Genomic DNA, 27450 nt, shown 5'->3' with positions numbered 1-27450 from the left:
AGAAACTGTCTACAGTTTCTTTAGGGAAAGGGACAGATGTGTTGGGATAAACATATTCCCTTATATTTTTACAAATGTCAGTATTTTGACATAAATTTGTGGTGCTTATTTAAGACATCATTAGTATATTTCTTAAAAAATATTTTCAAGGCTTTTCAACACTTAAAAATGCAGAAAAACTTGGCAGAAACAGAAAAATCAACTTGGAATGAATTGGGAGACCTGAGTGCTACTTTGAGGCATAACATTAACACAAACTCAGTATGCTTCTGCAAAGCCTATAAACTCTTTGTGCTTTACTTTCATTGTCTTTAAAATCAAAAGGTGCTTTCCATCAAGGGTTTTCAAGTTGTTTTTTTTTTTTTTTTTCTGCAACTCACAATAAGAAATTCATTTTACTTAGTGACTAGCCTGGTACACACCTAGGGAACCATTTTCTAGACAATTGGAACAAAAGTTTTTAGAAACAATGTTTACTCTTACTAAATACAAAGCTCTCTGGTATTTTCCTTTCTATTCCATTTCATTAAAATGCCTTATTCTATTTAATAAAAAATTATGAGTTGAACCAACTAAATTTTTTTATTACCTTTTAATGAGTTCCAACCCTCAATTTGAAAGCATTATGGTTTCTATAGCTACTTTTGAAACTGCATGACTCATTTAGGGTTATTTGCTCTATCTCTGAAGATGATGAAAAGGAGGAAAAGAGAAGGATGTGCATTTCTCTACTCCTTAAGCACCAGTTGCCCACTTCTGAGTTTATTAGCAAGGATCTCTGTGTCTCTACAATCATCAATGTGTTTGTACATCATTTTGGTAAGGAGATTATAGGCTGCTATTTCAGAAAGCTAATGACTGCATGGGACAAATAGCCCCTGGTTTTGCTTCAGGCTATCAACTCTCAAAAAATTCTTAATCCCCTCCAAATGACCTGTCTTTCCCAGTCAGCCAGGTTCAAGAGGTTATTGATTCTGTCACATATGTGTTTGCTTTATTCTGTGTTGCATTATCATTTATTTACTCATCCCTGTGGATTTACAACAGTTGGTATCATGTGCAATGCTAGCATCATGAGGAATTTCCACTAAAAAGGGAATTTGACCCAGATGAGGAAATTTTATCTTTACTACTATGGAGCATCTATTATGTGTTTGACAATGCAAAGGCATGCATATGTTGCTTCTAAAAATTGTCACCAAAGTATATGTAATGCAAGAGCAGCATGAAATTTGTGGCAGCTGGCTGAAAATCAAATTTCTGTGAAGTTTTCTGTTTAACTTATTCATGTGAATTTTAAACCCTATGATATGTGCTTGTTTTAATATCTTAACACTATTTTCCATTTTTAAAGAAGTACATTATTTTGACTCCCCTTACTCTTCAATCTTAGAATAAAATTTATGTTCCATGAGACTGTACCATGATTTTTTATGACTCAGAACAAAGTACTCTGAGGAATTTTGAGAAGCATGACACATGTTCTTTTCATGTAATCCTTGTAATCACCCTATGAAATAGGTTTTATTGTCCTGATTTAGCAGATGAAGAATAAGAAGCTTTAGAAATTTATATAATTGGTCACTTACAGCATTAGAACTTAAAACCGGGTAGTCTTCACAGCCATTGTTTACCTTATGGTATAATAATGCCTTTAGATCTTTATGGAATAAAGAAGAATCCAGATAATTCTAAAGTATCTGGTACAGATATTTCAAAGGTTTTGTCCATTTTCAGTATAAGTATTTTGTATCCTGGAAGAGAAGATGTGATAAGTGTAGAAATTAAGATACATGTTCCTTTAAGAAGGAACATCTGAAGGTGCATCTGATGATCACGCTTTATAAAGTAAGGTTCAGTAACGTTCTAGAAGACCACCATAGATGAACTATCCGGGTTCATACTATATTCATCATGCTGTAAAAATGGGACTGAATGATGGTTTGTTGAGATTAATTGGATTCCAATGATATTACAGCCAGGAACTCTGGATGTCCACATTTCCTCTTTGCCAGTTTAGTCCACTCAAGAAGAATTTTCTGACTCCCTTCTCATCTACATGTTTCTAGAACCAGAAGGCATAGGGATACTTACAAAAAGGGTAAGAGAGACCGAGAGAGAAAGAGAGATCATTCCAAAAGAAACTTACTTTACCTACTCTTTTAGCAGCTTGCAGCCCTCTTCATTGTTTTAAGGGATTATAAATTCACTGGCTGTATGAAGAAACAAAGCTGGAAGATAAAGTGAGGGCAGGAAAAAAAATGTATTATTATCAGTCATAACTTCCTTCCATCCAAATAAATATTTCCGTATTTGTCATAGCAGTTATAAAAAAACTTTATTTCAATATAAAGGTTCCCTTTCATACCCCTTTCTAAACAAGTCAGATATGCAGATGACACCACTCTTAAGACAGAAAGCAAAGAGGAACTAAAGAGCCTCTTTAGTGAAAGTGAAAGATGAGAGTGAAAAAGCTGGCTTAAAACTCAACATTCAGAAAACTAAGATTATGGCATCTGGTCCCATCACTTCATGGCAAAAGATAGGGAAACAATGGAAACAATGACAGACTTAATTTTCTTGTGCTCCAAAGTCACTGCAGATGGTAACTGCAGCTGTGAAATTAAAATACTCTTGCTCCTTGGAAGAAAAGCTATGACCAACCTAGATAGCATATTAAAAAGCAGAGACATTACTTTGCCAACAAAGGTACGTCTAATCAAAACTATGGTTTTTCCAGCAGTCATATATAGATGTGAAAGTTAGACTATTAAGAAAGGTGAGCACCAAAGAATTGATGCTTTTGAACCGTGGTGTTGGAGAAGACTCTTGAGAGTCCCTTGGACTGCAAGGAGATCCAACCAGTCCATCCTAAAGGAGATGAGTCCTGAATATTCATTGGAAGGACTGATGCTGAAACGCCAATACTTTGGCCCCCTGATATGAAGAACTGACTCATTTGAAAAGACCCTGATGCTGAGAAAGATTGAAGGCAGAAGGAGAAGGGGACAACAGAGGATGAGATAGTTAGATGGCATCATGGACTTGATGGACCTGAGTTTGAGCAAGTTCCAGGAATTGGTGATGGACAGGGAGGCGTGGTGTGGTGCAGTTCATGGGGTTGCAAAGAGTCAAACAAGATTGAGCATCTGAACTGATTCATACCCTTTCTAAACAAGTCCTCCAAAAGAGGAGGGCAACGATATTTCATCTCATCCTTTCTTCTTCTATGGTCTTCATAGTTTGACCTTTGTCTTCCGATAGCAAGATAGCTGCTGTAGCCAGATGGTAGTTTTAGTCCTAGTTTTTAAAGGAATCTCGATACTGTTCTCCATAGTGGTTGTTTCAAATTACATTACCACCAACAGTGCAAGAAGGTTCCCTTTTATCCACATCCTCTCCGGGATTCATTGTTTTTAGATTTTTTGATGATGGTCATTCTGACTGGTGGGAGGAGGTACCTCATCGTAGTTTTGATTTGCATTTCTCTAAGAACAAGCGATGCTGAGCATCTTTTCCTGTGTTTATTGGCCACCTGAATGTCTTCTTTGGAAAAGTGTCTGTTTAAGTCTTCTGCCCAATTTTTGATTAGGCTGTTTGTTTTTGTGATATTGAGCTACATGAGCTGCTCATATTTTGGAGGTTAATTCTTAGTCAGTGTTTCATTTGCAATTATTTTCTCCCATTCTGAGGGTTGTATTTTCATCTTGTTTATAGTTTTCTTAGCTGTGCAAAAGCTTTTAAGTTTAATTAGATTTCATTTGTTTACTTTTGTTTTTATTTCCATTACTCTAGGAGGTGGGTCAAAGAGGAGTTTGCTATGATTTATGTCAAAGAGTTTTCTGCCTATGTCTTCCTCTAAGAGTTTTATAGCTTCTGACCTTACATTTAAGTTATTAATCCACTTTGAGTATATTTTTGTGTGTGGTATTAGAAAGTATTCTATTTTCTTTCTTTTACATGACCCAGCAATCCCACTGCTGGGCATACCCTGAAGTGAAGTGAAGTGAAAGTTGCTCAGTCATGTCTGACTCTTTGCAACTCCATGGACTATACTGTCCATGGAATTCTCCAGGCCAGAATACTAGAGTGGGTAGCCTTTTCCTTCTCCAGGGGATCTTCCCAACCCAGGGATTAAACCCAGGTCTCCCACATTTCAGGTGGATTCTTTACCAGCTGAGCCAAGGGAAGCCCATATACCCTGAGAAAAACCACAATTCAAAAAGACACATGTATCCTAATGTTCTCTGCAGCACTGTTTACAATAGCCAGGACATGGAAGCAACCTAGATGCCCATCAACAGATGAATGGATGAAGAAGTAGTGGTACATATAATATAATTGAATATTACTCAGCCATAAAAAGGGATGAATTTGAGTCAATTGTAGTGTGGTGGATGAACCTAGAGCCTGTTATACAGAGTGAAGTAAGTTATAAAGTGAAAAAAAATGTAGCTTATTAAAGCATATACACAGAATCTAGAAAAACAGTACTGGTGAACATATTTGCAGGGAAGGAATGGAGACACAGATGCAGAGGAGAGACTTGGGGACACAGGGGGAAGAAGAGGGTGGGAAGAACTGAGAAAGTAGCCTTGACATGCATATACCTCCGTGTGTCAGATAACCCAGCCTCGTGCTCTGTGACAACCTAGAGAGGCAGGATAGGGAGTGGGGTGGGACGGAGGCTCAAGGGCTTGTATGTATATATGTACATATGTATGTACATACAGTTAGGTCTGATTCATGATGCTGTTCAACAGAAACCAATACAATATTGTAAAGCACTATCCTCCAATTAAAAAATAAAGATATTTAGGTGAACTGGAAAAAAAAAGACAGCTGCTATAATGTTGGGCGTCAGTTGAAACAGACTCAGCTGCTGTGTTCCTTTTTCATCCTTCTGTTGCCTAGAATGAGGACATAATGCCTGGTGATTTAGCAGCCATTATGCTCTCATGAGCACAAAATGATACAGAGGATAGCAGGACAGGAAAAAACAAAGAGCCTGCTCCTTGATGGCATCATGAAGCCACGGTACCAGCTCTGATGCTAAGCCAAGATTTCTTGGTGTATAGGATGAGCCATTATTGGTCATATTTTCTGTCACTTACAGAGGAACAGAGTCCTTAACTGATACAACATCAGTCTTCTAAGCATCTTCCAAATGATATTATCAAGACATAGAAAATCTTGTATCCTTTCTCATTTATGTCTGTTTTGAGGAGATATTATAACAATAGATATAGAGGTAATGCTGTGATTACTTAGGTAGCTATCATATATCAAGCATAACTCTATTAATACCTTGTTTTTTGAGTTATAAGCCACCACTATGTGCTCTTCTATCTAGAGATGATATACACTGAATGTTTGTGTCCCTTCAGAAGTCATATATTAATGCCTAATCCCCAATGTTCTGGTATTTGGAGGTGGGAACTTTGAGAAGTAATTAGATCATGAGGGGTGGAATCCTTGAGAATGGGATGTGTGTCTATATAGGAAGAGACACAGAGAAGGTATCTCTCTTAGCCATGTAAAGCTGTAGGGAGAAGCTAGCTGTCTATAAGCCAGGAAGCAGGCTATGACCAGAAATGAGATCTGTTGACACCTTGATCTTAGACTTCTTAGCTTCCAAAATTGTGAGAGAAAAAAACAAAAACAAAACAAAAAAAAATGCTTATTGTTTAAGCCGCCAGTCTATGGTATTTTTGTTGGAGTGTCCTGAACTGACTAAGACAAGAGACAACCATTATCCTATTTCAAAATAAGTATTCCCTTGTTCTATAGCTTTTGACCCTATGTATTTATCTTTAAAATACATATAGTTTCAGTTCAGTCACTCGGTCATATCCGACACTTTGTGATCCCATGGACTGCAGCACACCAGGCCTCACTGTCCATCACCAACTCCTGGAGCTTACTCAAACTCATGTGCATTGAGTAGATGATGCCATCCAGCCATCTCAACCTCTGTTGTCCCCTTCTCCTGCTTTCCATATTTCCCAGCATCAGGGTCTTTTCCAGTGAGCCAGTTTTTCGTATCAGGTGGCCAAAATATTGGAGTTTCAGCTTCAGTATCAGTCCTTCCAAAGCATATTCAAGACTGATTCTGTCAGTATGAACTGGTTGGATCTCCTTGCAGTCCAAGGAACTTTCAAGAGTCTTCTCCAACACCACATTTCAAAGGCATCAATTCTTTGGCACTCAGTTTTCTCAACTCTCACATCCATACACGACTACTGGAAAAGCCATAGCTTTGACTAGGTGGACCTTTGTTGGCAAGGAAATGTCTCTGCTTTTTAATATGCTGTCTAGATTGGTCATAGCTTTTCTTCCAATGAGCAAGCGTCTTTGAATTTTCATGGCTGCAGTAACCATCTGCAGAGATTTTAGAGCCCCCCAAAATAAAGTCTATTGCTGTTTCCATTGTTTCCCCATCTCTTTGCCATGAAGTGATGGGACCAGATGCCATGATCTTAGTTTTTTGAATGTTGAATTTTAAGCCAACTTTTTCACTCGCCGCTTTTCATTTTCATCAAGAGGCTCTTTAGTTCTTTGCTTTCTGCCATAAGGGAGGTGTCATCTGCATATCTGAGGTTATTGATATTTCTCCCTGCAATCTTGATTCCAGCTTGTGCTTCATCCAGCCTGCCATATTGCATGATGTACTCTGCATATAAGTTAAATAAGTAGGATGACAATATACAGCCTTGATAGACTCCTTTCCCGGTTTGGAACCAGTCTATTGTTCCACATTCAGTTCTAACTGTTGTTTCTTGACATGCCTACAGATTTCTCAGGAGGCAGGTCAGTGGTCTGGTATTCCCATCTCTTTAAGAATTTTCCATAGTTATGATCCACACAGTCAATGGCTTTGGCATAGTCAATAAAGCAGAAGTAGATGTTTTCCCGGAACATTTGTGCATTTTCAATGATCCAGCGGATGTTGGCAATTTGATCTCTGGTTCCTCTGCCTTTTCTAAATCCAGCTTGAATGTCTGGGAGTTCACCAGTCATGTACTGTCGAAGCCTGACTTTGAGAAGTTTGAGCATTACTTTGCTAGTGTGCGAGATGAGAACAATTGTGTGGTAGTTTGAACATTCTCTGGCATTGGAATGAAAACTGACCTTTTCCAGTCCTGTGGCTACTGCTGAGTTTTCCAAATTTGCTGGCATATTGAGTGCAGCACTTTCACAGCATCATCTTTTAGAATTTGAAATAGCTCAACTGGAATTCCATCACCTCCACTAGCTTTGTTCATAGTGATGCTTCCTAAGGCCCACTTGATTTCACATTCTAGGATGTCTGGCTCTAGGTGAGTGATCACATCATCTTGCTTATTTGGGTCATGAAGATCTTTTCTGTATAGTTCTTCTGTGTATTCTTGCCACATATTCTTAATATTTTCTGCTTCAGTTAGGTCCATACCATTTCTGTCCTTTATTGTGCCCATCTTTGCGTAAAATGTTCCCTTGGTATTTCTAATTTTCTTGAAGAGATCTCTAGTCTTTTCCATTCTATTGTTTTCTTCTTTTTCTTTTCATTGATTACTGAGGAAGACTTTCTTATCTCTCTTTGCTATGCTTTGGAACTCTGGATTCAAATCGGTTTATCTTTCCTTTTCTCCTTTGACTTTAGCTTCTCTTATTTTCTCAGCTATTTGTAAGGCTTCCTCAGACAACCATTTTGCTTTTCTTTTTCTTTGCATTTTTTTTTTTTTGCATTTACTTTTCTTAGGAATAATCTTAATCACTGCCTGGAGTACAAATGTCACGAACCTCCACCCATAGTCCTTCAGGCGCTCTGTCTGTCAGATCTAATCCCTTGAATCTATTTGTCACTTCCATTGTATAACCATAAGGCATTTGATTTAGGTCATACCTGAATGGTCTAGTGGTTTTCCCTACTTTCTTCAATTTAAGTCTGAATTTTGCAATAAGGAGTTCATGATCTGAGCCACAGTCAGCTCCCAGTCTTGTTTTTCCTGACTGTAAATAGCTTTTCCATCTTTGGATTCAAAGAACATAATCAATCTGATTTCAGTATTGATCATCTTGTGATATCCATGTGTAGAGTCTTCTCTTATGTTGTTGGAAGAGGGTGTTTGATATGACCAGTGAGTTCTCTTGGCAAAACTATGTTAACCTTTGCCCTGCTTCATTTTGTACTCCAAAGCCAAATTTGCCTGTTACTCAAGGCATCTCTTGACTTTCTACTTTTGCATTCCAGTCCCCTATGATGAAGAGGACATCTTTTGGGGTGTTAGTTCCAGAAGGTCTTGTAGGTCTTTATCAAACCATTCAACTTTAGCTTCTTCAGCATTACTGGTTGGGGCATAGACTTGTATTACTGTGATATTGAATGGTTTGTCTTGGAAATGAACAGAAATCATTCTGTCAATTTTGAGATTGCACCCAAGTACTGCATTTTGGACTCCTTTGTTGACTATGATGGCTACTCCATTTCTTCTAAGGGATTCTTGTCCACAGTAATAGATATAGTGGTCATCTGAGTTAAATTCCCCTATTCCAGTCCATTTTAGTTCACTGATTCCTAAAATGATGTTCACTCTTACCATCTTCTGTTTGACCACTTCCAATTTATTCATGGACCTAACATTCCAGGTTCCTATGCAATACTGTTCTTTACAGAATAGGACTTTACTTCCATCACCAGTCACATCCACAACTGGACATTGTTTTTGCTTTGGCTCTATCTCTTCATTCTTTCTGGAGTTATTTCTACACTCTTCTCCAGTAGCATATTGGGCACCTACTGACCTGGGGAGTTCATCTTTCAGTGTCATATCTTTTTGCTTTTTCATATTGTCCATGGGCTTCTCAAGGCAAGAATACTGAAGTAGTTTGCCATTGCCTTCTCCGGTGGACCACATTTTGTCAGAACTCTCCACCATGACCTGTCTGTCTTGGGTATCCCTACGTGGCATTGTTCGTGGTTTCTTTGAGTTAGACAAGGCTGTGGTCCATGTGATCAGTTTGATTAGTTTTCTGTGATTACAGTTTTCATTCTGTCTGCCCTCTGAGGGATAAGTATAAACAGCTTATGGAATCTTCCTGATGGGAGAGACTGACTTGGGGGAAACTGGGTCTTGTTCTAATGGGTGGGTTATGCTCAATAATCTTTAATCCAATTTTCAGTTGATTGGCAGGGCTGTGTTCCCTCTCTGTTTGACCTGAGACAAAATCTATGGTGGAGGTAATGGAGATAATGGCGACCTTCTTCAAAAGGTCCTGTGCATGCACAGCCACACTCAGTGCCCCCCCAACTTAGGAGCAGGCCACCACCAACCCATCCCTTCCCCGGATACTCCTGGGCACTCAAAGGTAAGTCTGTGTCAATCTCTTGTAGGGTCACTGCTCCTTTCTCCAGGGTCCTAGTGCACACAAGGTTTTGTTTGTGCCTTCAAGAATTGGTTTCCCCAGCCATGGGTAAATTCTGACAGCTCTGTGGTGGGGTTAATGGTGACCTCCTCCAAAAGGGCTTATGCCACACCCAGGTCTGCTGCACCCAGAGCCCCTGTCCCTGTGGCAGGCCAATGCTGAACTGTACCTCTGCAGGAGACACTCACACACTCTAAGGCAGGTCTGACTCAGGCTCTGTGGGGTCTCCTGGTGTGCACAAGGTTTTGTTTGAGCCCTTGAGCATTCTGATGGGTCTGGGGTTTGATTCTAAATTTGATTTTGCCCCTCCTACCTTTTTGCTGGGGCTTCTCTTTTGCCCTTGGATGTGGGGTATGTTTTTTTGGTGGGATCCAACATTCTCCTGTAGATAGTTGTTTAGCAGCAAGTTTCAATTTTGGAGTTCTCGCAGGAGAAGATGAGCACATGTCCTTCCACTCCACCATCTTGTATTGGTCTATACCTGTACAATTTTTAATTCTGTTTCTGTAGATGGGATCTGCATGACTCATTCTTTCTGGGGTCTGTGCTCTTTGCTGAGAGACCAGGCTTAAAAGTGTATATACATACATATCAGGGCTTCCCTGGTAGTTCAGAGGGTAAGGAATCTTCTTGCAATGCAGGAGACCCTGGTTCAATCCCTGGGTCAGGAAGATCCCTTGGAGAAGGGAACGGCTACCCACTCCAGTATTCTTGGACTTTCCTGGTCACTCAGACAGCAAAGAATCCACCTGCTTTTTAGGAGACCTGGATTCAGTTTCTGGATTGGGAAGGTTCCCTGGAGAAGGGAATAGCTACCCACTTCAGTATTCTTGCCTGGAGAATTCCATGAACAGAGGAGCCTGGCAGGTTACAGTCCATGGGGTCACAAAGAGTCAGACACAATTGATCAACTAACACTGTCACATATATATGGAATGAGATTTTAATGCTTTGAAAATGATGTGATTGATCTTAATGATGGTTAACTGTGACTTTAAAATGTATTTATAGCTGTTGGCAAAACAAATGGAAAACAAATAATCTCCCATTCCCAAGTTAAATGATTGCTTTGTGTACCTGGTAGGATGCCCACATGAAGTACAGAGTATTTACCAGGAAGTCACAGATAAATAACTAAGACAAGGCGAAAGATATGAATTCCATTATCTGTTTTGGGATAGTAAAGAAATTTACTTCCCATTTTTTTTCTGTAATAAAGCTGCTCTATGGCAATTGTGGAGAGTTCTTGAATTGTAAGATAAATGACTGTGATTTTTATAGAGTGTTGGTATTTAAACAGAAGTATGAACTATCTGAGGCTTGAGAAAATAAAGGTCTTGTTTTCTCTGGGGATCACTGTCTCATCTGGGGAAATGATCTGTTTCTGAAATGTGCACTCCTTTTCTGATGCTCTGCTGTACCGCGAGAACAGTGAGGTCCTAGGAACCTTGACAACAGCAAAAGCAATTTGCATCAAACAGGCACAACGCAATTAAAGGGGAAAATATTTTGCTTGGGAAAATATCTCCTTACCTTGTGACCTAATCCACATCACAAATACATTGATTTAGATGTGCTTACTTATGGAATAGAACTTTTCTTTAAATGTCCTCTTACTGAATTTAAGTGCTTTTCATATCTCTATAGTGTGGGCTAATGGATTAGATTTTGAAAATTACATAACTTATCAGGTAAATTTTAATATCAAACTCTCAATAAATATATGCATGCATATTCATAATTTGTTACTTATACTATTGAACTAATATTATTAAAAGTAGAAAATATAATGACATAGAAATTTCAAAAGAATGAGAACTGAAATAAATATTAATTACATTTTTTATCTTTAACACTGTTAAAATACTATTGTGCTAATCCCAAAAATTAGCTAAAACTGGAAAATTTATAACTAACTAGGCTTTAAACAAATCTCTGTTTGGCACTTCATGATACAGTAACTATACCTGTAGCTGATTTATGTTGATTATGGCAAAAACCATTACAACAATTGTAAAGTAATTATCCTCCAATTAAAATTAATTAATTAATTTAAAAAAGACCTGGTTCTAGATGATGCTTGCTTTGATACTAGATTTTAAGGCCATTACAGCTGAAAAACTTATTTCAGAAATATACATACATCGAAATGGGTCTGCTTATCAAATAGTAAAATGTTTTTCTATCTCATCCCCAATTTTCCAAAGCATTTGTTGAAAATAAGGTGGCTAAATGTGAATTTCTCCTAATATTAAGCACAATAGGTGCTACATTTTAATGATATTAACTAGTAAATTCATACTCTATTGAAACTCTTTACTTGGAAGTTCTAAAAACAAATTAGAAAGGCCTATTTTAGTTGTCCAAATATAAAAGCTTTTTTAATAATTTTTAAAAATTTTTATTTATTTTTAATTGGCTTATTTATATCAGTTTCAATGGCAAAAATCCCATAAAGTTGGAAATATTTTTAAACATCAATTTAAAATTCTTTTTCCATAGTGTGAATTTTCTTAAAAAGCAAATATTTGTGACTTGTTAAAAATGTCATCCTCATTTTAAACCCCAAAGTACCATTTAGGTATGTACATTTTTTCATAAATATTTTCAGGGTAAACATTACTTATAATTATTATTGAACAGATTTAAAGATCAGCAAAGTTGACACTTGTGTCTTTTGTAGAAGAAAATTACTCAACTCATGCTTTAAATGATAACTTTTTAAAGTACTTTGCTGTGAGAGATCCAGTGAATCTCTGGATGCTCCAAAAGACTTGTATGTATTCACTCCCCGTGCCATGAATTATCATAAGTATTTCTCCATATTTTAAAAACTCTCCTTTGTTGATACAAAACTGGGGCCAGAACCTAAAGCAAGGGCTCCACCATTGCCCAGTTTCAAGTTTAGTCATATTTTATTATAGGTTGATTAGGGTTATGGAGAAGGCAATGGCAACCCATTCCAGTCCTCTTGCCTGGAAAATCCCATGGATGGAGGAGCCTGGTAGGCTGCAGTCCATGGGGTCGCTAAGAGTCGGACACGACTGAGCAACTTCACTTTCACTTTTCACTTTCATGCATTGGAGAAGGAAATGGCAACCCACTCCAGTGTTCTTGCCTGGAGAATCCCAGGGACGGTGGAGCCTGGTGGGCTGCCGTCTATGGGGTCGCACAGAGTCGAACACGACTGAAGCGACTTAGCAGCAGCAGCAGCAGGGTTATGCAACAGGGGAACTAACTGACATCTTGTAGCAGTTTGTTCACTTTATTTGCTTCAATCCTTTGCTGTAATAACTTGCCTGTAAATGATGCAATGAATGAATTTCACAAGTGGGGCTATCTCTGAGTTCTTAATGCAGATTCCCTTATCTATTCCTGTCACAGGCAACTATTTTCAGTAGCTCACAAAAAGTAGTTCTTTGTACTTTTCATCACTGAAACAGCACATAGCAAATACCATAAGCTGAGACAAACCATAATCCACAGTTTCATCCAAAAGAACAAGACCCCCACACGGATGATTTGTTTTCTCCAGTCTTTGGCAGTATTTTTTCTCAGCAGCGTTTGCTTTTAAAATATGGCTTTAGATTGTGCCTCTGTTGTTTTCGGTGCATTGCTGCAGTCCATTTTTTACTTCTGTGAGAAGGAAAGTTTCCTCATTGGTTATGACACTTGCTTTTCATAATGAAAGCCTCAGTGAGTGAGTGAAAGTCACTCAGTCTTGTCTGACTCTTTGCGACCCTATGGACTGTAGCCCACCAGGCTCTCTGTCCATGGGATTCTCCAGGCAAGAATACTGGAGTGGGTTGCCATTCCCTTCTCCAATGAAAACCTCAAGAGACTCCTAAATACTTAGCATAAGTTTTAATAGAGAAATTTGATAAAATGCAATACTGCATATGACATGACTTAGAACATGATGATTTTGAGGGATGCTTATATTTTGGTTGTTTATTTGCTTGTATGTTGCTAATGTGATGGCTTTATATGGTCACTAGTATCTTAAGGTGCAGAATGCACTTAAATTGAGATTAATTTATTATCATACACACACACATGCACACACACACATTGCAAATACTCATCTTGATTATTTTGAATTATCAGATATTGCTTCTAAGGAATAATGAAGATCTTGTATAAAAAGTCTGAGATGTCAGCACTACCATTTAAATATTGGCTTGAGCTTGGATGAGTAGTATTAGCTGCAATCTGTAGTTTCTTTGCAAGAATCTTTTAAATATATCTGTCTATATTGTATAAGTTATCTTCCTTTAGCTTTGTTAAAACTAAATAATGTAATTATGAATCCACTTACTGAGTCCAAGCAAACTAAACCCTGCAATTAGCTAAAATACAATCCAAGAGAAGAGACGATGAAAATATTACTGTTAAACCTCCTGGTCTAAAAAATCTCTTCCTTTGCTTTGCTCTCTCCTTAATGATTGTATGTCTTTAGTACCTGATTCACTTTCAGTAGGAAAATGCGACTTACTCATTTACTTTGCCAGTAAATTATTTTCGGAGTCTTGAATTTGTAATACTACTCTTCTAGTAAGTTTTTAACTTAACATTTCCTTCTAAAGCATTTAAAGACACAGCCCTTCTAATCATAGAATTTTATGGTTGATTATACATCTATTCTCTATGTTTAAAGATATTCTTCCGACTGTATAGGTAATACCTATCGTTATATAAAAATGTGAAGACTAAAGTGTAAAGAAGGAAACTTAAAATGCCCATAAATCTAACCACATGGAGAGAATTTCTATGGTGATTTCTGTGAATAAACTCCCATCTATGAAGCTATGCATATACATATGTGTCAACAGATATTCAAATAGATATATTTGTTATATCTACATTTTTAAACATGTTAAAATGGGAATCATGCTTTACTTACTGTTTTGTAGCTGTTTCTTAAAACATTGTATACATCCAGTTCTAAAAATTTCACTAAGTTATTCTTTTCCATGTAAATTACTCCTCTCCCTATAAATCCCTATAACCTCCCTGTAAGTTTTTAAACAACTTTCTGTCTTGCTATTTTGTGTAAGTGCAAATTAAGTCACCAGACTCCTCAAGAATCTATCTTGCTTTTGTTTAGGCCATCATTTAAAGTCACCAGACTTTAAGTCACCAAACTCCTCAAGAATCTATCTTCCTTTTGTGGCTAGGCCATCATTTAAAGAAAGGCACGCAAAGGGCATGTCATGAGAAATTAACTATAGATTCTTTTTTTTTAGGTCAAAATACAAGAGAAACATTTTATTGATATTTGTAAATTCTTAGGATATGGAGATATCTATCTATGATTATGAAAGTTCTTATAACTCAGTAAAATATTTTTAAAAAGGATACCTTGAAGGCAATTGGGCTGATGTTTTAGGACACTGAAGCTGTCGTTCAGCATACTCGCTCAGCAAACCCAGAAAAGTTTTAGATATTTTCTAAAGCCATTGTACAGAAAAGTCCTAGAATTACATAAGACCAAGCTTTACATTCCTTTGTAAATGTCAACAAGCAGCAATCTGAAGGGAAGGTGTTTGCTAACTTGTATAATGACAGGAAATAAACAAATTGTAGTACTGCAGGCTCAGTTATATTGATTGATAGATTTGTGGCAGGCTGTCGCAAAGATCTGAATTTTAGATCGAATAACTTACCTCCATTTTACATGTAAACTATATCTGTATTTCCAAATCCAACTCATTTTGTGAAAGGAGTAGAGGCAAATGTTAAGATGAAGAACAATATTTTTTTGGAAACTGAGTCTGTGAGGGTAGAATTAGGAAAGAGCAGTTGAAGAATCTTCATTCTGGACTAAGGAATTGATTATTTTAAATAATTACTTACCATATAAAAGTATTTTTTTCCCTATATGCAAAATGGAAAGTCTAGTGTTTTCCAGTTGCAAACATAAACAAGCACTGGAAATTTAAGTAATGACTTTAAACTGTCATGTAAATACAATTCCATTTGGGAGTTCCCTGGTGGCTCACTGGTAAAAAACCTGCCTGCCAGGGTAGGAGAAGTAAATTCGATCCATGGGTCAGGGAGATGCCCTGGAGAAGGAAATGGCAACCCACTTTAGTATTCTTGCCTGGGAAATCCCATGGACAGAGGAAGGAGCCTGGATAGGCTGCAGTCCACAGGGTCACAAAAGAGCTGGATGTGACTTAGTGATTAAATAACAACTCAGGGCCATTTGATTGCTAACAATATGCTTTTTGTTTTAAATACGTAAATGCTGATGGAATGGCATGAAAAAAACTATTTTCTTTTCCAGAATGGTGATTGAGAGCAGAAATAAGAATAACATGTCTTGCTTAACTTGTTGGGGACTTTGAATTAGTCTTGTATGTGTGTTAGTTGCTCAGTTGTATCTGACTCTTTGTGACACCAGGGACTGTAGCCTGCCAGGCTCCTCTGTCCTTGGAATTCTCCAGGCAAGAATACTGGAGTGGGTTGCCATTCCCTTCTCCAGGGGATCTTCCCACCCAAGAATTGAACCCAGGTCTTCTGCGGTGCAGGTGGATTCTTTTTACCATCTAAGCCGCCAGGGAAGCCTCAGCTCAGTTCGATTGCTCAGTTGTGTCCGACTCTTTGTGACCCCATGAATCGCAGCACGCCAGGCCTCCCTGTCCATCACCAATTCCCAGAGTTCACTCAGACTCACGTCCATCGAGTCAGTGATGCCATCCAGCCGTCTCATCCTCTGTCGTCCCCTTCTCCTCCTGCCCCCAATCCCTCCCAGCATCAAAGTCTTTTCCAATGAGTCAACTCTTCGCATGAGGTGGCCAAAGTACTGGAGTTTCAGCTTTAGCATCATTCCTTCCAAAGAAATCCCAGGGCTGATCTCCTGTAGAATGGACTGGTTGGATCTCCTTGCAGTCCAAGGGACTCTCAAGAGTCTTCTCCAACACTACAGTTCAAAAGCGTTAATTCTTCGGCACTCAGTCTTCTTCACAGTCCAACTCTCACATCCATACATGACCACAGGAAAAACCATAGCCTAGACTAGACGGACCTTTGTTGGCAAAGTAATGTCTTTGCTTTTCAGTTTATATAAATTTATATGGTATGAATCAGCATGCCAAGAAACACATAGCAATTTGGGGAAACCCAATTCTTCCCAATTTTGGTGACCTTTCCTGCTGTCATAAACTGGTCGTTTATAACCCTCTGTCCTTGAATAATTAGCTAACAATGAGGCACTGATTGCAAAATATCATAAAACTGTTACTTGCAATATTTGTATCCAACGTCAAGCTCCTTACTGTCATAACACATACTAAAACAGTCAATGACCATTTATAGCAATAACTGCTTTTGCATTGCCAGGAAACCAGGAAAATGAAGTTGTCTGAACCAGATTATGATGTGGAATTTGATGAGATGTTGGAGAAGGGAGAAATGTTATCTTTTAAATCCTCCCAGAGGGAAATTTTAAGTAAAACATAGCTCTTCTGCTTCCTCTTTCATCTTTTTTTTTTCTCTTTAGCTTTACCCCTTCCTTTAAATTTTTTTTTTTTAATTTGGGAAATTTGATATGTTACAATTTATAAGTAAGCTTTGCAGCATGCTATTTTGATACATTTATTTTTGTTTGTTATTTTATCTTTTAATTTTTTTATTAATTTTTATTGGAGTTTAGTTGCTTTACAATGTTGTGTTAGGTTCTGCTGTACAATAAACTGAATCAGTATATGTATATATATCCCCTCTTTTTTGGATTTCCTTCCCATTTAGGTCACCACAGAGGATTGAGTAGAGTTCCCTGTGCTATTTAGTAGGTTCTCATTAGTTATCTATTTTAAACAGTATCAATAGTGTATATATGTTGATCACAGTTTCCTAATTCATCCCACTTCCCCCTTCCCCTTGGGTTTCCACACATTTTTTCTCTACATCTGCCTCTATTTCTGCTTTGCAAATAAGATCATCTATGCCATTTTTTCTAGGTTCCACATATATGTGTTAGTATATGATATTTGTTTTTCTCTTTCTGACTTACTTCACTCTGTATGACAGACTAGGTCCGTCCATGTCTCTGCAAATGACACAGTATCATTCCCTTTTATGGGTGAGTAATATTCCATTATGTGTATGTACTACATCTTCTTTATCCATTCTTCTGTCAGTGGACATTCACATTGCTTCTATGTCCTGGGTATTGCAAATAGTGCTATAGTCAACACTGGGGTGCATGTAGCTTTTTGAATTATGGTTTTCTCCAGGTCATTTTTATATTTTAATTGCCACTTTATTAAGCAGACGGACTTCCCTGGTGGCTCAGACGGTAAAGCGTCTGCCTCCAATGCGGGAGACCCAGGTTCAATCCCTGGGTCGGGAAGATCCCCTGGAAAAGGAAATGGCAATCCACTCCAGTACTATTGCCTGGAAAATCCCATGGACAAAGGAGCCTGGTAGGCTACAGTCCATCCGGTCGCAAAGAGTTGGACATGACTGAGTGAATTCACTTTTACTTTGACTTTTATTAAGCAGAGTGAGGACTGCCATCCCTATCTTCTACCCTGCCCAAGTTCAGGGCCAGAATGAGGGTCCCTAATGAAATCCCTCAGCCTGAAAGAGCCTCCACTTAGAACAGCATCTCAAATGCATTTCCCCTTAATTTCTCTCTATGACAGCAGTAAGCTTTTCATGGCAATAGGACATATTCAATATTTAGTTAAGAAGGGATATTCTGACAAAGTCACCTCCTTTTTTCTTCTCTGTTAAATAGTTTGCATGAGTAATTATCTCACAAAATTAGTCAAACAATGCCCAGGTTGGTGGAGTCTACATGCTTGGATATATAATATGTGACTAAGGTAGAGAACATTTCATTTACTAGCTTCCTTGCAGTTGACTGACTTGTGCCAAGTGAAATATTAAGTGTAAACAAATGGTTACCAAACTGTATTCTTAAGGGGTGGTCACTGCTAACACTAGTTTTTATGCAAGTTTGGCACAATGCTTAATTGCTTGTGTTGATCTTGGAAAGACTGAGCATGAGATCTTGAAAGATTATAAAAATATGTCCCTTGTTGATAACAAAAGCAGTATATCTGGATAAAGATACACGTTGCATTTGGAATGGGGTTCTGTAGGGTAAATGATGTCAAACTCCCCTACTTCTCTTTAGTTTAATCTGTGGAAACTATCTGCATTGCACCCTCCTACTTTTGATGTCAGTTGATAATTTCTGGGATTTCTAAAGATCTTTGAAAGCCCTGTGTTTTAGTGGGCAAGGAGAAGCAAAGTATTATGGATATAAGACTAGGGATGGGGGTGGTGAATGAATTTGGGACATGAAGCAGTAGGAGATAACTTTTAATTTCTTTTTCTGGACCCTTGCAGATCCTCCTATTTCATTTCAGTTTCTCCATCTGCTGACATTTTGGAAACAAAAGCCAAGAGCAGTATATCACATAAGCAGCTCCAGGCATAAGGCTGTTTCAAACAAAAATTGATCTTTCAAAAATCTTTAATCAAGTAGGAATGGCATGCTGTGAATGCTTCCAGGGAGTAAATTTACTGCTGATTTAAGATTAGCCTAACCTAGGTACTATATGGTAGTTGGGTTTCATTTTGATTCTTGGTCAGAACAAAGTAGCCCTGAATATAATTTATAACCAAAATGAATCATAGAAGGGAGCAGACATTCATTACAAATTCTTTTATTGAAATTCCTAATGTTTGGGTCCAGATCTGTAATCAGACCTTATACATGAAAGTTTGTCATTACACTGAAAAGGAGGAAGTAAAATCTTGGAAAAACAAACATATGAAGCAAGGAGGAGGAAAAAGATGCCTCCCACCATAAGGTGATGGAGTGATTTTCCCTTCGTGAAAAAAGCTGCAGTATAATGGAACTGGTTTTGGATGAAAACTAAGACAAAAAGGCTCCTTGGGTCTTTCTGCATTTGTCCTCTTGAGATCTTCAGCTTCCCCATCACGCAGCTGTGAATGTTTCTCCTGGGTCCGTCTGCTCTCTCACCATCACCACGGGTGACCTCTCTGTAGGCATTTCCTAGCAGTTAATGACTGGCTAGTTTAAGGGCCCTGGGCTTTGCCTCAGGCTCTTAACTAGCATCTTGTTAACTGGCGGGAAATGTGTTTTCTTTCTGTTGCTTACTTTTATATATTCTTAATAGAACAGAAGGTGCCTTGGCTGTGGTAGACGTTGTTATACCTTCAGTGTCTCATTTGTAAATAACCCTGTTATGAGTAATAGGAAGTGATCCAGCTGGTTGTAAAAAGACACACGTTTAATGGGCAACTCCTGGTGGACTAATGGATTTGCTTGAAAAAACATTGCACCTGCAGGACACATTGCTCTGTTTTTTGTTCCAAACATAATGAATCTGGTTCAAACAGGGATGCATGAGAATCTCTTTGGGAGTTATAAACCTTGAAATATACAGAGAAAATATTTTTTAAAAATAAAATTACCTCATTTTTCTCCCTAGAGACTAACATTATACCATCTGAGCATCCTTCTTTACTAAGGTTTGGTAATTTCCAGGTACAAGGTAGAGGCACTTTTCTATACAATGTAATGCCCCTTTGACATTTTAGACCTGGGCCATGCAACTCAGGACTTCCCTGGTCACTCAGTAAGGAATCTGCCTGCAATGCAGGAGACCCCGGTTCCATCTCTGGATTGGGAAGATCCCCTGGAGAAAGAAATGGCAACCCATTATAGTATTTTTGCCTGGAGAATTTCATGGACAGAGGAGCCTGGAAAGCTACAGTCCATGGAATCACAAAGAGTTAGACACGACTGAGTGACTAACACATACACACCATATAACTTATGAATATACTCTGAGAGTGTGACTGTTGTTGCCTTCCTTGATCATTACTATTCTGCCTCTTTCTGACGTTGGAATAGTAGATCTAGTATACTCTGGTGCTAGGTGCTCAGTTGTGTCCGACTCTTTGCGACCCCATGGACAGTAGCCTGCCAGACTCTTCAGTCTATGGGATGTTTAAAGGCACCAATACTGGAGTGGGTTGTCATACAGTGATACAGTGCCACAGACTGGGTGGCTTAAGCAACAGTTTTATCGTTTCATGGTTCTAGTCTAGAAGTCCAAAGTCAAGGTGTTGGCAGGGTTGGTTTCTTCTGAAGTTGTGGGGGAAAGGTTTGTTCCAGTCCTTTTTCCTTAGCTTATAGAGGCTCTTCTTCTCTGTGTGTCTTTTCACATTATCTTCACTCTATGTATTTTTGTCCAGTTTCTCCTTTTTATGAGGACACCAAGCAGATTAGAACCATGCTAATGATCTTATTTTAATTTATCACCTCTGTAATGATCCTGTATTCAAATAAGATCACTTATTTGAAGTGACTGGGGGTTAGGACTCAACATGTGATTTGGAGCAGGAGGACACTATTCAATTCAAAAAAGTTCAAAAATGTTAATTTTTTAAAATTATTTGCTCATTTACTTATCAACTTCACCCTCATCTTTTTCCAAAGAGATACTATGTGGCTAGAATAAGTGTAGCATACTTGACACATAAAGAACTCAAAGGTAGCTTTAAGTGAATGTGCAAAGCAAATGACCTCTTAAAATGTAGTAAGAATGAAGTGACTAAAAGTCAGTGTAAATAATATAAAGCAAGTTATTTTTGGATTCCAAAATCACTGCAGATGGTGATTGTAGCCATGAAATTAAAAGATGCTTACTTCTTGGAAGGAGAGTTATGACCAACCTAGATAGCATATTAAAAAGCAGAGATATTACTTTGCCAACAAAGGTCCATCTAGTCAAGGCTATGGTTTTTCCTGTGGTCATGTATGGATGTGAGAGTTGGACTGTGAAGAAAGCTGAGTGCCGAAGAATTGATGCTTTTGAACTGTGGTGTTGGAGAAGACTCTTGAGAGTCCCTTGGACTGCAACGAGATCCAACCAGTCCATTCTAAAGGAGATCAGCCCTGGGTGTTCATTGGAAGGAATGATGCTAAAGCTGAAACTCCAATACTTTGGCCACCTCATGCAAAGAGTTGACTCATTGGAAAAGACTGTGATGCTGAGAGGGATTGGGGGCAGGAGGAGAAGGGGACGACAGAGGATGAGACGGCTGGATGGCATCACTGACTCAATGGACATGAGTTTGAGTAAATTCCGGGAGTTAGTGATGGACAGGGAGGCATGCTGTGATTCATGGGGTCGCAAAGAGTCGGACACGACTGAGCGACTGAACTGAACTGAACTGAACTGATATGAGGGCAGTTAAGTTGATAAGCAGGGAGAATAATTATGGTAAAAGTTTCAGATTGTAAAAGCTATAATTACCTTTAAAGGAGATTATAGACTTCCCAATGTGTAGAGTAGTTTTAAAAGGTACAACCACAATTCTATTTCACTCAGCCATTTTGAAATTAAATGGTAATGGATAAAACATATCACAGGGGCATGCATTCTACGATTTCTAGTAGACTGTAAAGAGCTCTTATATTTGAGTGGAAGTCACTGATGTGAAAGCTTTTCTGGAGTTTTATATCATGGAAAAGATTGGAGTTGAGTCAAAGAACATCATGCCAAGATAGTGTATGTGTTCACTGTGAAGCACAGAATAAAAGAAAGGGGGGTTGGATAGAAGCTGCAAGAGGTCTAATCAGCATTGACATATATACACGCCCATGTGTAAAAGAGCTAGTGGGAAGCTGTTGTATAGCACAGGGAGCTCAGCTCAGTGCTCTGTGATGATCTAGAGAAGTAGGGGGAGTGGGAAGAAGGTTCAAGAGGGAGGGATATATGTATACTTACAGTTGATTCACTTTGTGGAACAGCAGAAACTAACACAATATTGTAAAGCAATTATACTCCAATTACACAAAAAGGTGAATTTCATGCCCCTCTAGAGATCCTTGAAGATCAACTTGGACTCTAAAAGGTGGCAGCCATATCACATATGGTACATAGTTTTATACTGTGGTTTTACACTTTATATAAGTGTGTTGCTTCATTGGTTTATAAAAATGTGCCAAGATTACGTCAGTGGTATACATACCTCTCATTTTGACCTGCTGCTGCTGCTAAGTCGCTTCAGTCGTGTCCGCTTCTGTGCGACCTCATAAATGGCAGCCCACCAGGCTCCTCTGTCCCTGGGATTCTCTAGGCAAGAATACTGGAGTGGGTTGTCATTTCCTTCTCCTAGACCTGCATTAATAATCTCTTCAAGAAATGTTTTTATTTGTTCACCAGATTGTCATTCAAGGGTAATTTTTTTTTTTTTTTCTTTTTACACTCCTGATTCCACCTTCACCGTTCTGCAAAAAATGTTTTTATATCTTTAAAATGTCACTTAATTGTAAAGGCTTAGAATGACAAGTATAAGCAGCACCTTTGAACATCATAGAACTATGACTTAAACCTATTTTAACTGTTTCCAAATATTTTTAAAACAAAAATCTTTCTCCTGTAGAATCCTAAGCCTGAGAGAGAAACTTGCTGCCTGAAGGTCTAAGCCAAACCTTGTTTCACTTTGCCAGAAAATTTGGGAGAAAGCATTCATTTTCAATGTTTGAAAAATAAGAGGTCTCTCATATAGATCTAAATATTAATCTTCTTTAGAAAAAATTAATAATAATTAAAAATAATTTAAAATTAATTGATAACAATTCATACCACCATTGCTATAGCTCTTTACAGACTTGCTTTCCATGACTTGTCACAGGTCCACTTTCACTCATTTATTTTTCCTTCCTGGGTGACACGGCATGATGTCCCCCAACAGAGGGAAGACCTAGACTCTTGGTCAAAGTTACCACCTGGATTAGTAATAGTTGCAGTTTTCATGTCCAAAGACATTACATAAGTATATTTTAATGTTTTCTTAGGGTTTCCTATGATTAAATCATCTTTTACTATTAAATTGATGCTACATCTTTCTTTTCTGATCTCCTATCGTTGATCTCTAGTGTTTTTCTAGTGGTATAATTCCAGTTAGTATTATCAACCATTTCTTACATTAAAAAAATCTCATCTTTTAATGAAATGAACATATTAAATTTCTACCCTTTCTTAGGCAGATATAAAAATCTATTCTGTGTCAAAATAGTCATTATAATACCTTCAGATTCAAAACTATAATGCAGTGGACCTTTGAGGTTTGTACTTATAACTATAGCCCATAAGCCCATAGCTTATGCCAAGTGAAAATTTTATTTCCATTTAAAGTGTAATCTCAAATATCACAAGATCAACTCTTTACCTCTAATACATATACAGTAATAAATAAATGGCAGTAAAGTACCAGGGTAGAGAAAAGATTGCTCTTCGGTAAAGAGTAATTGGAAATAGGAAAAGGAATATAGTGTCCTCCAGTTGCTCCTGTTCAATTTGATTTAACACTGGGAAAACAGAGACAGAACATCTTAACCAACCTGGCCTAACCCATGTAAATTAATAGTGAAATAAATGTTACCTAATATAATTTGATCAAGTCATTTGCAGACAAAACTAATGTCACATTCAGTAGCCATAGGCAGATTTTTCTCTATCTCTAAAGAACCCTTTGAAATGGAAGCCTTCAAAAGCGATGACAATGGGACAGAGGGGCATGGTCTCAACTGAGAGATGGCATCCTCCTTGCCCACTGTCCCAGGGGGTAGGGGAGCCAGTTAATTGGCTCACCACCATGCAGTCCCCATGTCGCCACCGCTGCCAGCTTCCCCAAACAAATCCTGTCATTTCTACTGCTCACTGTAACAAACCGGAATCTCAAGCAACAGTGATCAGGACCCCTTTCATCCCTGAAGCTTTTCTGAGGCAAAGAGGGAGCACCTCACTGAATGACTGAGGTCTCTGCTCTGATGAGCCCCAGCTGCCTGATGAAACTCTGCTTTGAAATAACTGCAGGCAGAGGAGCAAGAGGTGTTAGCGCTGGAAATGTAAGAAGTTGGAGTCTTTTCCTCTCCATGTGGAATACCTGCAAACTTGTGGAAAAGAGAACAATGGTGGTTTCCTCTGTGTGTGTGTATGTGTGTATGTGTGTGCGCGCGCACGTGTGGTTCATTTCCAACAGACATACTTGCCAGGTATTGCTTTAAATGCGGCCCTGCCTGGAAACACTGCAGATGGACGACACGGAAACAAAGAAATGGGGGCTTTCCTTTTACATACACTTTCCGACTCCTTGGAAAAGACTCGGATGCTGGGGAAGATTGAAGGCAAAAGAAGGCAGCGGCAGAGGATGACATGGTTAGATAGCATCACCAACTCAGCAGACATAAATTTGAGCAAACTCCTGTGGGATATAGTGGAGGACAAGGGAGTCTGGCGTGCTACAGTCTACGGGGTTGCAAAGACTCAGACACGACTTAGCAACTGAACAACAACATTTTACGTAAATCATTGTGTTAATTGGGGATCAGGTAGTGTGTTTCCAAAAGTAAGCAAAGGGAATATAGTATTTATAGAAGCTGTCCATGTACAAATGCACACTGTAGCTTTGACCCTGTGTGAGAGCAGGCAGCCTGTTTCAACTCATATTAATATTAGAAAATTAAGAAGAGCTTTGTGGGCTAGTGGCTTGTCAAGTCTTATGACTTCAAGTATAAAATAAGAAAAGTAGACTTTACTGAGGAAATTCCCCGACCCAACCCTACCCCCGACTAGCTCTTCCAACTCTGCTGCAAACCTATTCAAGGTTCTGGAATGTCCTTGCACTTGGTTAATTTTCTGAGTTCAATCATAACGGTTGTCTATGGTTAGTTTCGTTAATTGGAATGAATAGCAATCCTTCTTGTTAAACTTTATCTTAATATATGGACTTAATGGGCTTCCCAGATGGTGCTAGTGGTAAAGAACCCTCCTGCAAATGAGGAAACATAAGAGACTCAGGCTTAATCCCTGGGTTGGGAAGATTCACTGAGGAGGGCATGGCAACCCATACCAGTGTTCTTGCCTGGAAAATTCCATGGACAGAGGAGCCTGGTGGGCTACAGTCCATAGGGTCACAAAGAGTTGGACACAACTGATGTGATTTAGTGATATACACTTAATTCAGTATTGTTTCTGTATGGAGTTGGCCCAGTTCTTAGATTGCTTAGTTGTCCCAGAGCCTGGGATGAATGTTTTGGCCTCAGTAATTATTGTCTACACTGTCGGAATTTGTTACATAATTACTTGATACTCTGCTTCATTTTGACTGTTTAGATGTGGCCTTTGAACACTTGGCATTTTGCTCACAGGAAGGAATTTACAAATGCGTTCCTCTGCTGATAAATGTAATAGCACACGATGGTATGAATCCTAATTAGAGAATCACACATCTCTAGTACATTAGGGTCAAGAGCTTTGGAGTATCAAAGTAGTGTGTTTATCTCATTAGTATATGCAGCTTTGGAATTGATTATTGCAATAATAACAGTTGGTTTTTTTTTAATTAGGGTAATTAAAATTTGTAGTGTTTCCTTCTTATGTTGGGTAAACGTTAGTCGTGTGTGTGTATTTTTTTTAACTGTACATTGGTTTAGAATTAGTCTTTAGGGTTTTGGTTTTCTAAAATCTGAGGCTCTTCTTTGTAAATAGGCAGTTTATAGGAAAGGTCAGAATGCTTAACACAGATGTGACATAGTAGAAAGAAAGAAGTCAAGGCTTATGTTAAGTGGGAAATAAGCTCTGATATAAACAGTTCTTTACCTCTGAGGATTGTCTTGAAAATGTCTTTCTTTTGCCTTAAATGTGCTTGTACTGCCCTTGATTTCTCTAACAACAATTCCCCCCCTGAGATCTGTAAGATTAAGGCAGGAAGTTATCTGGCTAAAATGATTTTTACCTTGTGGTAGAAAGACACATCTGTCTCTATGTATCTCTCTACTTATTCTCTATCAACACATATTCGATAAGCAGTTACTATGTTCAATGATATACTGGGTACTGTGGAGGAAAACAAAGGTTTTCTAGATAGATTTCTAGATTCACAAATTTACAATCTGATGGTTGCGAGAGCTGAGACTATCTATAGGTAGAGGGGGGAGTGGATAATAAACACATCCAGGTGACTTTTTTTTATTGGAGTATAATTGCTTTACAATGTTGTGTTAGTTTCTGCTGTTGAAAAGAAGGGAATCAGCCATATGTATACATATATCCCCTCCCTCTTGGACCTCCCTTCCACCTCACTCCCATCCTGCCTGCTATCCCACCACTCTAGGTCGTCACTGTGCTATATAGCGGGTTCTCACTAGCTATCGATTTTACACATGGTGGTACATTTATGGAGAAGGCAATGGCAACGCACTCCAGAACTCTTGCCTGGAAAATCCCATGGATGGAGGAGCCTGGTAGGCTGCAGTCCATGGGGTCGCTAAGAGTCAGACACGACTGAAGCGACTTAGCATCAGCGGCAGTATATTTATGTCAAACCTAAACTCTAAATTCATTCCACTCACCCCTTCCCACCCTGTGTCCACACTTCTGTTCTCTGCACATGCATCTCTGTTCCTTCCCTGGAACTAGATTTATCTGTATCATGTTTCTAGATTCCACATACGTGCATTAATATATGACATTTGTTAAAAGAAATTTAACTTCGAACAACAAAATAAATAATGACATTTATTATTCTAATAATTATTCTGATCCTAAGAATAAGTGTCTGAGAGACTATACTCATATACAAAAATTATTGAATAAATATTAAAAGAAAAAACCATAGCCATAAATGCAACCAAAATTCTTTTTTTAATTAAGGGATAATTGCCATTTAACACTAGTTTCAGGTATACAACATAATGATATTGATATTTGTATATGTTGCAAAAAGCTCACCACAATAAGTCTAGTTAACATCCTACACCATTCATAGTTACAATTGTTTCCTTCTGATGAGAACTTTTAAGATTTATTCTCTTAGCAACTTTCAAATACGCAACACATTATTACTAACTATATTAGTTAGTAATACATACTGTATGTTACATCCCATTTAACTTATTCATTTTATAATTGGAAGTTTGTAACTTTTGGCCCCCTGACACATTTTGTCCACCCTTTACATCCTGTCTTTGGCCACCACCTACCT

The 27450-nt window shown here is 38.3% G+C and overlaps 1 long non-coding RNA gene and 1 other non-coding gene across 3 annotated transcripts in view; both read left to right on the top strand.

Moving 5' to 3' along the window:
- Positions 1-9174: 9174 nt before the first annotated feature.
- Positions 9175-27450, top strand: part of LOC139186141 (uncharacterized) — a 128834-nt gene continuing 110558 nt past the window's right edge. For both annotated transcript variants that reach the window (XR_011569643.1, XR_011569644.1), the window contains exon 1: positions 9175-9348. This is a non-coding gene — a long non-coding RNA (uncharacterized lncRNA). The remainder of the gene's footprint in view (positions 9349-27450) is intronic.
- TRNAW-CCA (transfer RNA tryptophan (anticodon CCA)) lies at positions 17690-17761 on the top strand. The gene has a single exon. It is a non-coding gene; the product is annotated as a tRNA-Trp (tRNA).

The sequence above is a fragment of the Bos indicus genome, chromosome 12 (genome assembly GCF_029378745.1).
Source record: "Bos indicus isolate NIAB-ARS_2022 breed Sahiwal x Tharparkar chromosome 12, NIAB-ARS_B.indTharparkar_mat_pri_1.0, whole genome shotgun sequence".
Classification (NCBI taxonomy): domain Eukaryota; kingdom Metazoa; phylum Chordata; class Mammalia; order Artiodactyla; family Bovidae; genus Bos; species Bos indicus.
This window is presented reverse-complemented; position numbering and strand designations above follow the sequence as displayed.